At 34.8% G+C, this 15,097-nt stretch overlaps 1 pseudogene across 1 annotated transcript; it reads left to right on the forward strand.

The window, feature by feature from the left end:
• The first annotated feature begins 1,076 nt into the window (after positions 1-1,076).
• On the forward strand, positions 1,077-10,402 carry LOC107005020 (annotated as a pseudogene). Its single transcript, XR_001454811.2, has 10 exons — positions 1,077-1,841; positions 1,942-3,603; positions 4,922-5,181; positions 5,300-5,509; positions 5,854-6,072; positions 6,211-7,174; positions 8,903-8,998; positions 9,440-9,538; positions 9,688-9,877; positions 10,122-10,402. The product of XR_001454811.2 is annotated as an abscisic-aldehyde oxidase-like (transcript).
• The last annotated feature ends 4,695 nt before the right edge of the window (positions 10,403-15,097 follow it).

Here is a 15,097-nt window from a genome sequence, read left to right on the forward strand (position 1 = left end):
AATCTGTTTGGTATTTCATATTCATATGAGAATCTTATTATTTTGAATTTTCTCAGTAAAACTCCATTTGGTAAGGTGAAAATTGCTATCTACCAAAAAATTTTCTATAGCTAAAACTCGAACATATTTCACTGTATCATATCGTCATTAATATATATATTATTGAATAAAGTCTTTAAAGCAAATAAAAAAGTGATAAAAAATTATTGGCCATCCTTTTCCTATCCTCTTTCGAAAATAAAAACAGAAATATTCTAAAAGTATAATAGACTCATGAAACCTCAGTAGTCTTTAAAATTTAAACAAATCAACGCAAAATTAAAATTTTAAGATTTGCCTAAACTTTAATCTCATCGGACACTACAGTGCGTATGGTGTTGTTGCAGTAGACCATATTGTGTATTTGGACACCCATTTCAATTCAAAGATTCTTGCTTTTTTCTTTCAGCTCTGATATTTTTTAGCTGAGAAAGTATGAAAAACTATTTTGATAAAGGATTTGTGTCTATTTAATTGCTTCACAGTTTCAGCTAGCAAAGAATCTTGATTTCAGAAGTTCTTTTTGCTAAAAATTAAGTATTTGGACACCCAATTCAAGTTCAAGATTCATGCTTTTTCTGTCAATTCTGTTATTTTCCAGCTGAGGAAGTAGACAAGAAGTTGAAAAAGATAAGTATTTGAGACAGGGTTTGACTAAAGTTAAGTGTTTCAGCTAACCAAGAATCTTGATTTAAGAAGCTTTTTGTGTTGAGCAGCAAGTATTTGGAGACCAAATTCAATTCAAGGTTCATGCTTTTTCTTTCAGTTGGGATATTGTTCAGCTCAGGAAGTAGGAAAAAAAAAAGATTTTGATAAAGGGTCTATGTTAAAGGGGCTATTATACTAATGGAGGAAAGACAGAAAAAAAGGGGGTTCATTGGTTTTTGCAGTTAATGGAGAGAGGTTTGAGTTGCCATGTCTTGATCCTTCTACAACTTTGCTTCAGTTCTTGCGCTCTCAGACTTTTTTCAAGAGTCCTAAACTTGGTTGTGGTGAAGGTAATTGTCCTTTTCTTATACCAACTATGTTACATGTATACTGTTTTTTAAAAAAATAATCCTCATATTCGGGCCCGCGTTACCTTTCATAAGGTATCAAATAACTTTATCCATCAAGAAATAAACAAAAAAATTGCCTAGTATTTTTACCTCTGATGAGTTACAAGATGAGACGGTTTTTGGCCGACCTGTAGTGTAACTATATGTTTGTTTTGGTGCAAATACACAAGGAATGTCTGTAGATTTAGTTAAAGTGATGTTCTTATGGAAAATCTTTCTTTTGCTTTCTTTCTGTGGTTTTTTACTGTAATTTCCGTATTCACTAGTCATCCTGCAGAAAGTTTATGCCAACTTATTAGGAATTACATTGAGGTTTTTGGCTCCTGTCGATTATTAAAATACTACTCCTAAGTGTTTTGTGACAGCAGAAGAGTGTGGTGGGACAGTAAAGGTTCTTTCATCTTTAACCAGAAGTCTCGAGTTAGAGTCTTGAGAATGGGGTTCTCTTTAGTACAGAGCGGTATAATGGATTAGTCAAGCCATTGGATTTTAGATGCTTGAAGGTTTACATGCAATGAAATTTTCCATTTACATCAACCGGTTTCTCTTTAACTGTGGCTGCAAGCATTTTATTTTCCTTTTCTCCATATAAAGTAAATGTAGTTTTTAGTTTCCTAATGAACTACTTTATGTAATTCATTTTCCTTTTTCTTCTGGTTAATTGGGAGTTAAAGCAATCAGTTTTCAAGATCAAACCCAAGACATAATGATCCTTTTCCGTGTTTTATGTCTTTAGACTATATGGTATCATCTCTTTACCTTCCATCTTAATCTGATTATGTATTTGTGTAACAAATTCTCGAGTTGGGTTCAGAAAGAAGCTAACTAATTTGTATGATTATAGGTGGTTGTGGGGCTTGTGTTGTTCTGGTATCGAAGTATGATCCAAAGCTTAAAAAGGTTGAAGATTTTAGCGTAAGTTCATGCCTTACACTTCTTTGCAGTTTAAATGGTTTTTCAATTACTACAAGTGAAGGTCTTGGGAACACCAGAGATGGTTTCCACTCTATTCATGAAAGGATTGCCGGTTTCCATGCTTCTCAATGCGGCTTTTGCACTCCCGGCATGTGTATGTCATTTTTCTCCGCTCTTGTCAACGCCGATAAATGAAACAAGCCAGATCCTCCACCGGGATTCTCTAAGCTTACTTCGTCCGAAGCTGAAAAGGCAATAGAAGGAAACTTTTGTCGGTGCACTGGATACCGGCCCATTGCTGATGCCTGCAAGACTTTTGCTGCTGATATTGATATAGAGGATTTAGGATTCAATGCTTTTTGGAAAAACGGAGATTCCAAGGAAATGAAAGTAAGTAAATTACCTCCCTATGATCCAACTAAGAACTTCAATACATATCCCGAGTTCTTGAAAAGTGAATCCACCAAGAATTTAGACTCTTTAAGGTACTCTTGGTATACTTCTGTTTCCATTGAGGATCTACAGAGCTTGTTGAACTCCAACGTGACAGAAAATGGTGCAAGCTTTAAACTAGTCGTTGGTAATACTGGAACAGGTTATTATAAAGAAACTCAGCGATATGATCATTACATTGATCTAAGGTACATTCCCGAACTCTCGATCATCAAAAGAGATCAGGCAGGCATCGACATTGGATCAACTGTGACAATCTATAAACTCATTTCATTCCTGAAAGAGGAAAGTAAAATCAATTTCGGTTCATATGGGAAGTTGGTGTCCGATAAACTGGCTTACCACATGGAGAAGATTGCTTCACCATTTGTTAGAAATTCTGCTAGTGTGGGAGGAAATTTGGTTATGGCACAGAAGAATGGTTTTCCTTCAGATATAGCTACATTATTTCTTGGGCTTTGTGCTACTGTTAGCTTGATGACTCGTCATGGACTTGTAAAGCTCACATGGGAGGAGTTATTGTCGAAACCACCACTGAACTCGAGAATTGTGCTTCTAAGTGTTTCCATCCCATTTAAGAAAGATCAAAATTCTAAATTTTTATTTGAAACTTATCGAGCTGCTCCACGACCTCATGGAAATGCATTGGCATATGTTAATGCTGCTTTCCAGGCTGATGTTTCTCTCTGCCAGAACGGCTTCTTGATAAACTATATCCGGTTGGCATTTGGTGCTTATGGCACAAAACACGCAACAAGGGCTAAAATGATAGAGAGATATCTAACCGGGAAAATGTTAAACATACAAGTTTTATATGGAGCTCTTAAATTAGTCAAACTAGCAGTTGTACCGGAAGATGGTTTACACCCTGAGTACAGATCAAGCTTAGCTGTCAGTTATGTTTTTGAGTTCCTTTATCCCTTCACTGATGCTCATTCTGCCCTTTCTGGTGGTTTATTCAATGGAATTAATGATACCTCAGTCGAAAAGGTTTTGAAAAGTAGTAAAGATGGTTGCGTTAGTCAGGGGAGAAAACAAACACTACTCTCTTCTGCTAAGCAGGTTGTGGAATCAAGTACCGAGTACTATCCAGTAGGTGAACCGATGAAGAAGGTCGGAGCTGCCATGCAAGCTGCTGGTTTGTTTTACCTTTTAATATTTTGTTTCATGTTGTGATTCTTTCCATTTTTTCCAGCTTTGATTCTAATTTTCAGGATTTTGCTGAATGCCTCTCAAATTGAGTGTCTTTACTTTATATTGAGAAGTATACACATTACACATCCCTAAAGATCCGTCATCCCTATTCCTAAAGATCAGCTATTCAATCCCTCTAAATCGGCCATTCAAATCCCTCCAAATTTGCTATGCTATACCTCTCAATCACAATATTTATTCTCTATGATTACTACACCAAATCTCTATCATTACACTTATTTACAACACTATATACAATAATTTACTATTAATTCATCATGCTAACACTAATGACCTTTCGAGAAATGAGGGTTATGCACAAGGTACAATCATTAAGTTTTTAGTTAATTCTGTTCTAAAAGGACAACTCAGTGCATAAGGCATTCCGTGTTCACACAGTATTAGGAAGGGCCACGCCCCAAGATGTGTGATGTAGGCAGTTTAGCCTAATTAGGCTGATTCCACGATTCAAACCCATGACCTATATCACCATTGCTCCAAGGATCTCCTTCTAGTTAATTCAGTTAAACCATGCAAATTTTATCTGTCTAGATGAATGAATTATCTTATACATTTTCTATATTTTCATTCTCTAAATCTGCTTATGTTTTTTGTATATTCTGTAAATGCAATTTCTATAGAAATTTTACTTTGAGAGGGTGTGATGTTTCTCATAAGAACCAAGCTAAATGACAAATTTATGAGGAGTGTTTAAGAAACTTTTTTGCTGAAACCAAGGGAAAATTGCTTGAGATTCTCGTACTTAGGAGAAACCTCGTTTAGAGTGCTTGTGAATAGTAGAAATGTGGAAACTTGTCCCTTCCCAAGTCTTTTGTTTCTTAAGGTATGCTCTGGACGTTCCATGTTTATACTTGCGCTTTATAATCCTATGTTGCTCGCACTGTTCAATGTATCGTTGGATGTGTGTCAGATCCTCCGAAATCTACACATTTTTTGAGGTTTCGACATGGGTACGGCAACATTTTTGGAGGGTCCAAGCAACATAATTATTTTTTGTTGAATTGGTAACAGATATCTAAAGTGAAAATAAACAACTGAAGAACAACAAGTACAGAAGGGAAAAGCATTCTTGAGCTTTCGATTGAAGTTTCCTTTCTCTGAAAATGGTTCAGCATTTTCTAGATCAGTTGTTTTGGTCATTTCTTCACCTCTGTTTGCCTTCTTGTCATGTATTCTCCTCCCCCCCCTTAATGATTTTATTTTTCTAACACAAGTGCGCTGGTTTATATACTATTTTCCAGGTGAAGCTGTTTATGTAGATGACATCCCTTCACCGCCAAACTGCCTGTATGGAGCATTTATATACAGTACGAAAGCATTAGCAGGTGTAAAGGGAATCCAGCTCGATTCGAATCAATTAACAGATGGAGTCGCCGCCATTATTAGTTTTAAAGATATCCCAATCGGAGGGGCAAATATAGGAGCTATTAGATTTTCTGATCCCGAGCCCTTATTTGCAGATGATCTCGTCCGATATGCTGGCGACAGAATTGCAATTGTGGTGGGCACTTAAAGTTTCCTTCTGCTGGAATTGTGTTATATGAAACATTAATTTTTCACACATTAATCCAGAGGAACTATTTGCTTATGTTGTTTGATATGGTGGTCGAATTACACAGGTTGCTGACAGTCAGAGGTCTGCTGACGTGGCTGCAAGAACAACCCTTGTTGAATACGACACTGCAAATGTAGATTCGCCCATTTTAATCGTTGAGGAAGCTGTTGAGAAATCTAGCTTTATCCAAATCCCGCCGTTTCTATATCCAAAACAGGTCGGTGATTTCTCGAAAGGAATGGCTGAAGCTGATCACAAGATTCTCTCAGCTGAGGTACTTTATATTTCTGTACTGTTCACATTTTTTAATGGTTTCCTGTGTTGGAGATATCTCTTCCTAACAACTTAGGCTTTTAGATGAGATGATCACACAACTTCAACATGATATCAGATGCAGATGCCCTAGGATCTAATCGTACCACCTCCACACCCATTACTAAAAAGAACTTCCACATGCCACGTTCATGAAAAAAATCAAGAGTGCACGTGATTGAGATGGTCACACAATTCAACATCCTAAATTTTGATTCCTGGATGGTGATCTAGAATGTCTTAACTGTAGATGTATGCTAAATGTTCAATTTTATTACTTATTGGATTCTGAACAATCATTTCCAGGTAAGACTTGGTTCTGAGTACTATTTTTATATGGAGACACAGACTGCCATTGCAATTCCAGACGAAGACAACTGCATGGTTGTTTATACTTCAAGTCAGTGCCCTGAGAGCGCACATCGTGTGATTACCACTTGTCTTGGTGTTCCTACACACAATATCCGGGTAATTACAAGAAGGGTCGGAGGTGGTTTTGGAGGCAAGGGAGTCAGAGCAATGCCTGTGAGTATATAGAATAAATAATAATAAGGAATTCACAATCTAACATATTTGTGCTTTGGGACATTTTATCAGCTTATCTTCTGTAGTGTGTTTTTAAGATTTTCTGACTCTGAACTCAAAGTTTATGTATGGTTTTAGGTCTCCACAGCCTGTGCACTTGCAGCATACAAGTTAAGGCGACCTGTCAGGATATATGTCAACCGGAACACTGACATGATAATGACAGGAGGAAGACACCCAATGAAAGTAACATATAGTGTAGGATTCAAGTCGAGCGGAAAGATCACAACATTACATCTTGATCTATTGATAAATGCTGGAATCTCGGAAGATGTAAGCCCTATCCTACCATTCAAGTGTGATAAAAGCACTAAAGAAATATGATTGGGGTGCCCTATCTTTTGATGTAAAACTATGCAAGACAAATCTTACCAGCAAATCGACTATGCGTGGCCCTGGGGAGGTGCAAGGATCTTACATTGCTGAAGCTATAATCGAACATGTATCGAGTTCACTATTGTTGGAGGTCGACTTGGTCAGAAATAAAAATGCCCATACATTTGAAAGCCTCAATTTTTTCTATGGTAACATTGTATCAGTAGGAGAATATACACTGCCTAGTATCATGGATAAGTTGGCTGTTTCCTCGAGCTTTTTCGAACGAAGAGAGATGATCAAACAGTTTAACCAGAAAAATACATGGAAAAAAAGGGGTATTTCTCGAGTGCCAATCGTGCATGAAGTTACGCAACGATCGACTCCGGGGAAAGTCAGTATTCTGCAAGATGGATCGATTGTTGTAGAGGTTGGAGGGATTGAAATTGGCCAAGGGCTATGGACAAAGGTGAAACAGATGACTGCCTATGCTCTTGGTTTAATTGAAAGTAGTTGGGCCGAAGACCTTGTGGAGAAAGTAAGAGTCATACAAGCAGACACCTTAAGCATAGTGCAAGGTGGGTTGACGGCAGGGAGCACTACATCCGAATCAAGCTGTGAAGCTGTTAGACTTTGCTGTAATGTCTTGGTTGAAAGACTGACTCCTTTGAAGAATCAGTTGCAGGAACAAAATGTCTCTGTTGACTGGCCAACACTGATTCGACAGGTTTGCTTTCCCACTATATTACTACCTCAGTTTTTTCTGAAATTTCACATCCGCAAATCACACTGTCACAGTCAGTTACGTCCGGTTTTCTGGGATGGTTCTTGCAATCATAGTTAATGCGTATACTTTGAGACATCCTGAAAGAAACTATGCACTGAGGTTATTCCTAGGATCTTGGTTCCTAGAGTCATATTAGAACATAAAGTAAATAACACTTAATTTATCGTGAAAAACTTACTTGTTCAAGGGAATAAAAAACCAGGACCTACACCTCATAGGATTTTACCAAACCTCAATAACTTCAAAGAGCAACTTTAGATTACTCTATAATCAAAGCAACTAACTCTAGTACCTCAGCTCAATAGTTCACTCAAATTGTTCAACAATTAACTATAATTGAATACTCTACTCTCTGAGGAGCCAAATCTACTTGTTACAGTTCTCTCTAACGATTAACTATATAACCGTTTTCTCTCCTCTCCACGAAGTCAAACCACTTCGACTTGTTCTTTATTCTATGAATTATAACAACTCAATAATAAACCTAGAGCAAACCAACAAAGACTTATAACCCTAGACTTTAATTGATCATATATCTTCAACATTCAATAGTTCAGACTCGAACAAAACTCATTGATCATACTTCAAAATTCAATAGTTCAGACTCGAACACAACTCATTAACCCAGTTCCAGTGTTGCTATGAAGAAATATAGCTTTGCTCCAATGACTATTGCTCTCAAGATGATGACTTTCTTGAATATGCAATAGGTGCACTTTCAATGCTCTTCATGTCATACATATACTGGAGATTTGCCATGCCCTAGTTTATCACGGGCTAGGACTCTTACTTCGAATAGGAATTATCTTCTTATAAGGAAATCCTTCCTTAAAAGGAGTTTCATACTATAAGAAAACTTTGACCGATTTCCTTCCTTGAAAAGGTTTCATTCACGTTTGGGACCTAGTTCACGTGATAGAGTACACATAAGACAACAAGTAGTGAACTAGGTTAACTTCATCAATCATCAAAGCTGCTTTTGTTTCTCCTATTTCCCAACAATTTTCCCCTTTTTGAAGATGATCAACAATATATCATAGTTAACTTTGTCAAACATCAAAATACAATGCAATCATCAAAACTACAAATGTCATATTCTCTTATCCCCCAACATTTCCTCTTTTCTGGCAATGTAGTATCAACAATGATTACCTTTTCCTTAACATGTCGTCACGTCCTAACAGAAGTTGTGATACCCAAGATGCTAAGTTTAAATTAGTCAGAAGATAAAATACTGGAAAGTACTAGTTGACTATGTTGCTCGGGCTCTTCAAAAAATGTTGACGGGTGCATGTCAGATCCTTCAAAAGCAATGTATTTTTGGTCGATCCGACACAGGTGTCAGCATTTTAGGAATGTCCAAGCAACATAGCTAGTTGAATTAAGTTGGTTCCACCAGTCACTGTAATTTTCTTAGTGTTGAATTCAATTTGAAGACCATAACTGAGTTCTCCACTTAAAAAAGAATTAATTGCACAATGTAGCTTTGGAACCATATTGAACTAAATTCAGTAGCCACTCTTGCTCGTGTTTTGTTATCTGAGTTTGCAATGCTCGCCCCCTTTGAATTGTTTCAAGACCGACTCGAATAGAAATAAATTCAATTGAAATAATTAAAAAAAAATACTACTACTAGATTTCTAATGTCGATTCTAATGTTCTTTGCAGGCACAAATGCAATCAGTACACTTAGCAGCACATTCTTATTATGTACCAGAATCTAGTTCCAAGAATTATTTGAACTTCGGCGCTGCTGTCAGTGAGGTAAGCTTATTGTTTCTGTCGCTTTTTCTGGTTCTTTCATCTATCTCTTAGTAATGTTCCCTGCTTTAGTCTGCTATTTTAAAGTGTACTCCCCATTTAATAGATAGAGATTATCACCAAGATTTCACGAGCCACTGCCAAATGCATTCCAGTTTCAAGCGCTGAGATCGAATTGATACATTAGTACTGATTCAATCTGAGCTCTCTTATTGAGAATGTCAGCCTTGAAGAGGACTTGCACCTCCATTCTCTTTAGCAATATATTTTGAGTCTCGTGTATCTACCATTTTACCACAAAGACATCTTGAAAGTGAATGTATTTAATGATTTTCAATTTTTAATATATATGAGTGCACAACACTTGACGAGAAACTTTGATTATGGTCAATTTTGCAGCCAATATCTTCATATGGCTTAGTAAACAAAAAGCTCTTTTTGCAGGTGGAGATTGATATTCTGACTGGAGAGACTACTATTTTGCAATCGGATATTATTTATGACTGCGGGCAGAGCTTGAATCCAGCCATTGATTTGGGACAGGTTTCTTTCTTCATCATGGATTTTAGATTATGTAACTAGAATTCGTTATATCATGCATTCGAGCTGTTATTTGAACTTCAGAACTATTTAGTTCTTGATCACAAGATTGTTCTAAATAGTGGGAATTCCTTTTTCCCGATTCGTTGCAGATTGAAGGGGCATTCGTTCAAGGAATTGGATTTTTCATGCATGAAGAATATCTTACAAACGAAGACGGGTTAATGGTCTCAAACAGCACTTGGACGTACGAGATCCCGACTATTGACACCATACCTCAGAATTTCAATGTTCATGTGGTAAACAGTGGACATCACAAAAAGCGTGTTCTCTCGTCCAAAGGTATAATTTCATTTCCTTTGCTGTTCCTTTGGTCAAACAAGTTCTTTGCTTGTTTATTTATGACTGCAGATGTCATGAAAGGTTCTTATACTAATTCTTCACTTCAAAATGTCTCCTTTGATCAACATGGTATATGTATGTTCATTCATAGACAGTGGTGGATAAAGAATGAGTTTCACATGAACCTAGATCCGTCTTTGTATGTACAAACTGTTTGAATCTTAATATGAATGCTTTTTTGCAGCATCTGGTGAACCACCGTTGCTGCTGGCAGTTAGTGTCCATTGTGCAACACGAGCAGCGGTTAAAGCAGCACGTGAACAGCTCAAACAATGGGACAAGCTTGACGGGTCTGTTTCAGAATTCTATCTGGACGTCCCTGCCATATTACCTGTTGTGAAGACACAGTGTGGCCTGGATTATGTGGAGAAATACTTGGAAACTTTGGTGGCTCAGAAATCTAACTATACTTGCATCAACATGGATCTCAAATGATACTGAACTGAAAGAGTTGGTTTTTGTGGAGTCCATTCCATGTCCCAATTTTTCTATTCCTTGGAGTCCAAGGATGCTAAAATGTGGAGGAGAATTGAAATAGAGTCCAGAGCCTAAAGGGTATAAAATAAGGAAAAATGTATATAATAGCAAATTAATAACCTAAAATAAATGGAGTAGCTAGGGTTTGATTTAATTGTGCTCCATAGCAAACGTTTGCAAAAAATTGTCAGGTGAATCTCTCCCAGATCTCTCGCTCGTCACTCTCCTCCAATCTCTCGCTCGCTTCCTCACTTTTTATACAAACACAAGTGTATAAAAATTGTTTCTAATTGTATAAAGCAGAGAAAATTGTATAAATACATATATTTTTGTTCCCCTCTTCTAGATCTTGCTCGCCACTCTCTCAAATCTCGCTCGCTACCCTCGCCTTTCTCACTTATACAAACAGAAGTGAAATGTATAAATTGCGTTTTTGTTTGTATAAAGCGTGAGAAAATTGTATATACACATGCAAATACATATATTTTCGTCCGATACACTTATAATTATACAATAAAAATACTCCCCTGCCCAGTTTCTTTTGCCTTTCTCTCTTTCTCGTTTAATAAAATTTTTAAATTGTATCTAATTTCTCTCTTTCTCGTTTTATACAATTCGATTCAATTGTATATTCCTTGTCAAGTCTATTTTGTCTTTCTCTCTTTCTCATTTTATACAAATTCAAATTGTGTATAATCGTTCTATACACTTATAATAATACAATTCCTTTTATACACTTCATTTTTATACAGTTCTCTGCCCAAGTGTCTTTCTTTTTCTTGTTTTATACACTTCGTTTTATACAATTTGCTTCAACTGTATATGTATATCGAATTATACAGTTTCTATGTTTGCTATGGAGCGCAATTATGCAAACTTTGCTATAGCATACAAATATAAATATTTTATTTGCTATATGTGAAAGTTGCCCTATAAAATATTAACAAAAATTTCAAAACGGTATATAAAATTTTATATTAACCAAAACGGCAAAATCGCTGGAACAACAATAATTTCCTCCACCGGTCCAGCGATTTTGCCGTTTTGGTTAATATAAAATTTTATATACCATTTTAAAATTTTTATTGATATTATATACCCTTTATGCTCCAAACTCAATTGAAATACTCCTATAACATAATTGAAGCCCAAGTCATTTTTGCCACAAAAGGAGGCAATTAATTCTTCATTGTTAATCATCCCAAAGCTATTTGTAAATTCTCTCTACGGTGTGATTGGAATATACCCTCCCCTTTCTTTTGTTTATAATAGGCGAAATGACGTAGAAAATCTTTATACTTAATTTGGATTCTCACTTTGTTTAATCTCAATGACCAAATTCTTCACACAATCCAATATATCTTTAGTTTAAAAATAATATTTGTGTGTTTAAATTTATATGACATATTTAATGATTTTTTTTCATATCTACTAATAATTTTAACAAGTAAAATATTTTTACGTGTAAAATAAATTTTTAAAAGTTACATATATATATATATATATAAAATATCAGATTGATTTGGTCTCTTGATCTTTTTAGCTGCAACCAAACCTATCAAGTATAGTCAATCTTTTTTTTTCAATATCAAACCAAGCTACTATTTCTTTTTCCAATTTAATTCGATTTACTATATGATTCAATTTTCAATTCTACTATATTCTACCTCTAAATCAAAATAACATACCCCATTTAATTTTATTTGTTTGACATTTTGATCCATCTGCATAATTAAAGAAACAATAGTAAATTCAAAAGTTCTTTATTTTTTTCAATAGCATACAAAATATTTGGAACATATAAAATTGTTATTTCCCTCAAATAAAACCGTTGGGTGACAGCCGCTTATGCTGCCACGTCCTAAATATATTCTCTTTTTGAAAGAGTCAAATAAGTAGGTACGAAAATTATTTGCCTGTCCCCTTCAAATCTTTTTACCTTGGAATTTTCTGAAAAGATTAGACTGTATGAAACTTTAAAAGTATTTTAATGAATTATTAATACTCTATCGTGTCAATTTATATTACTTAATTTAGACGATCTTAAAACAATGATATATTATTATATTTAATAGTAATAATTTAATTAAATAACTTATAATTATATGAATATTTATAACTTATTTTGATAAGTATTAATATTATCATGCATTTTAATATTAAAAATTAAAATATTAAGCATAATAATTAGTAGGCATGAAGTGGCGAAAGTAAAACATAATTATTCCATCCTTTGTATCTTATGTAATCACAAAGTCGCGTTCTCTAGATTATCTCCTACTAATTATCTATTAATCCTCAAATGATTATCCATATTTTTTACATTGTCAACTACTTATCAAGATCCAACAAATTCAACAAGAAGGGACAAACTATCAATCATTTCTTGATAAATTTGAAGAAGAAGATAAGAGAGAAATACTTTAGATTACTTTCGAAGGCTAATTATCTTTTTTAGTTCATACATATATCAAATGAAGTTTAAGGTAGATAACTCACTCTTTATTTTTAGCTTTTATATTCTTGAATTGCTTAAGCATCCTCATTTGTAATATCATCATAATGATGACTAAAAATTCTGTGATGATCATAGAATACCTAGTTTTCTCTAGTTCTTATTTTCTTCATGCTTGTTAACTAGTAGAGACTTGTTATCTAATTAGTGTTAGGTTTTATTTGTCCTAAATTTCTTACCATAAATAGGTTTTCCTTTTAGGAAAAGGTTTTGAATTGACTAATCCTTTTCTTGTAGGAAAAGGTTTAGGACNCGGTCTTAACAAGTGGTATCAGAGCCAGATTCAATGATGAAGTCAGGTTCAGTGGTTTGATAATCGATTATTGAACCAGATTAGAAAGAGGTGTTCATCTTGACGGGTGTAGTTCTAGCCGCAACCTTTTTGACAGTATTGAAGATTTTTGTTGGAGAAATTGTTTCAGAGAGGTTCTCTGTGTTGACACATAAATTTTGCAAAGGAGATTATGGAGAGGAGAAGCAAGTTGTTGAAGATTAAGTAAAGAAGGTGGACAAATTTATTTTGTCAGAAATTCAGGCCAAGGGGGAGATTTGTTAGGTTTTATTTGTCCTAAATTTCTTACCATAAATAGGTTTTCCTTTTAGGAAAAGGTTTTGAATTGACTAATCCTTTTCTTGTAGGAAAAGGTTTAGGACTCTATAAATAGAGACATGTTCCTTCTAACTTAATCAGCATTCACAATGTAGTCTTAAGGACTTTGAGAGTTTTGGTTAGGGGGAGAATTTATGGGGTCACAAGCTTGATACGTTATCATTTGTGTGAACCTCCCATGTATTCCGAGTGAATTTGGTTGAGGTTGTTTCTCTATGTATTTTGTACTCTCATATTTATAGTGGATTGCTCATCTCCTTTGTGGACGTAGGTCGATTGACCGAACCACGTTAAATCTTTGTGTCTTTTGGTATATTCCTCGTTGTCTTCTTACTCGTGGTCTTTCGAGGTTTGCTTTGCTAGCTTCCGCATTTACACCTGCTTATTTCCGGTCCTAACAATTAGGAATAGTAAGGTAATACCTAACCCCCTTACTGTTAGGACCGAAAGGTGTAATGTGAAGCTAGCAAAGCAGACCTTGAAAGACCACGAGTAAGAAGACAAACGAGAAATATACCAAAAGACACAAAGATTTAACGTGGTTCGGTCAATCGACTTATGTCTACGAAGGAGGTGAACAATCCACTATAAATATGAGAGTACAAAATATAGAGAGAAATAACCTTAACCAATTCACTCAGAATACATGGGAGGTTTACACGAGTGATAACGTATCAAACTTGTGTTCCACAAATTTTCCCCCTAACCAAAACTCTCAAAGCCATTAAGACTACATTGTGAATGCTGATTAAGTTAGAAGGATATGCCTCTATTTATAGAGTCCTAAACCTTTTCCTGTAAGAAAAGGACTAGCCAATTCAAAACTTTTTCCTAAAAGAACAACCTATTTATCATAAAAAAAAAATCAAGACAAACAAACTCCAACACTTACTCACTACAACAAAAATGACCATTAGGAATTTAATTCTTAATTGTTGCTAAATATGTATTTTTAGCGATAATTGTCACTCTTTTTATATGTCCCTAAGCCTTTAGTGACATTGGCTTTAGTGACACTTAACTAGTACCGGTAAAGACTTTAGCACTCTTTATTAGTGTAAATATTTAATGCCGCTAAAAATTATTTTTATTATAATGACTTGTACTTATCATTATTGATATCTTTTATTTTTAATAAAAAATCGCTAAACGCTCTATCTAGTGGTAAATTTACTCTAAAAAAATCTTTTTTGACATTTATTCGTGGAAGAAATTCTACACTTGTATGGAACATATTTTTTCTGTGTTGAATAGTTGAATAGAGAGATAAATAATATTCTTTTATTTCATTTTTTCATTTTATTTTTTAAACTGTAATATACTATTATCCCTGGGATATACATCAATGGTAAATTTTATAAATCCTTCTTTTTAAATATTTTTTTTTTTATGTCAAATTAGACCACGAATATTTAGCCATTGTGCATGTAGCATACACTTGTGTATAAAAGCAAGCATTTTTAGACACCCAAATCAAATTAAGATTCTTGCTTTTCTTTCAGCTGTGATATTTCTCAGCTGACAAATCAGAAAAAAAAAAAAAGAGTAGAAAAAGTTA

Source organism: Solanum pennellii, chromosome 1 (genome assembly GCF_001406875.1).
Source record: "Solanum pennellii chromosome 1, SPENNV200".
Taxonomy (NCBI): Eukaryota; Viridiplantae; Streptophyta; class Magnoliopsida; order Solanales; family Solanaceae; genus Solanum; species Solanum pennellii.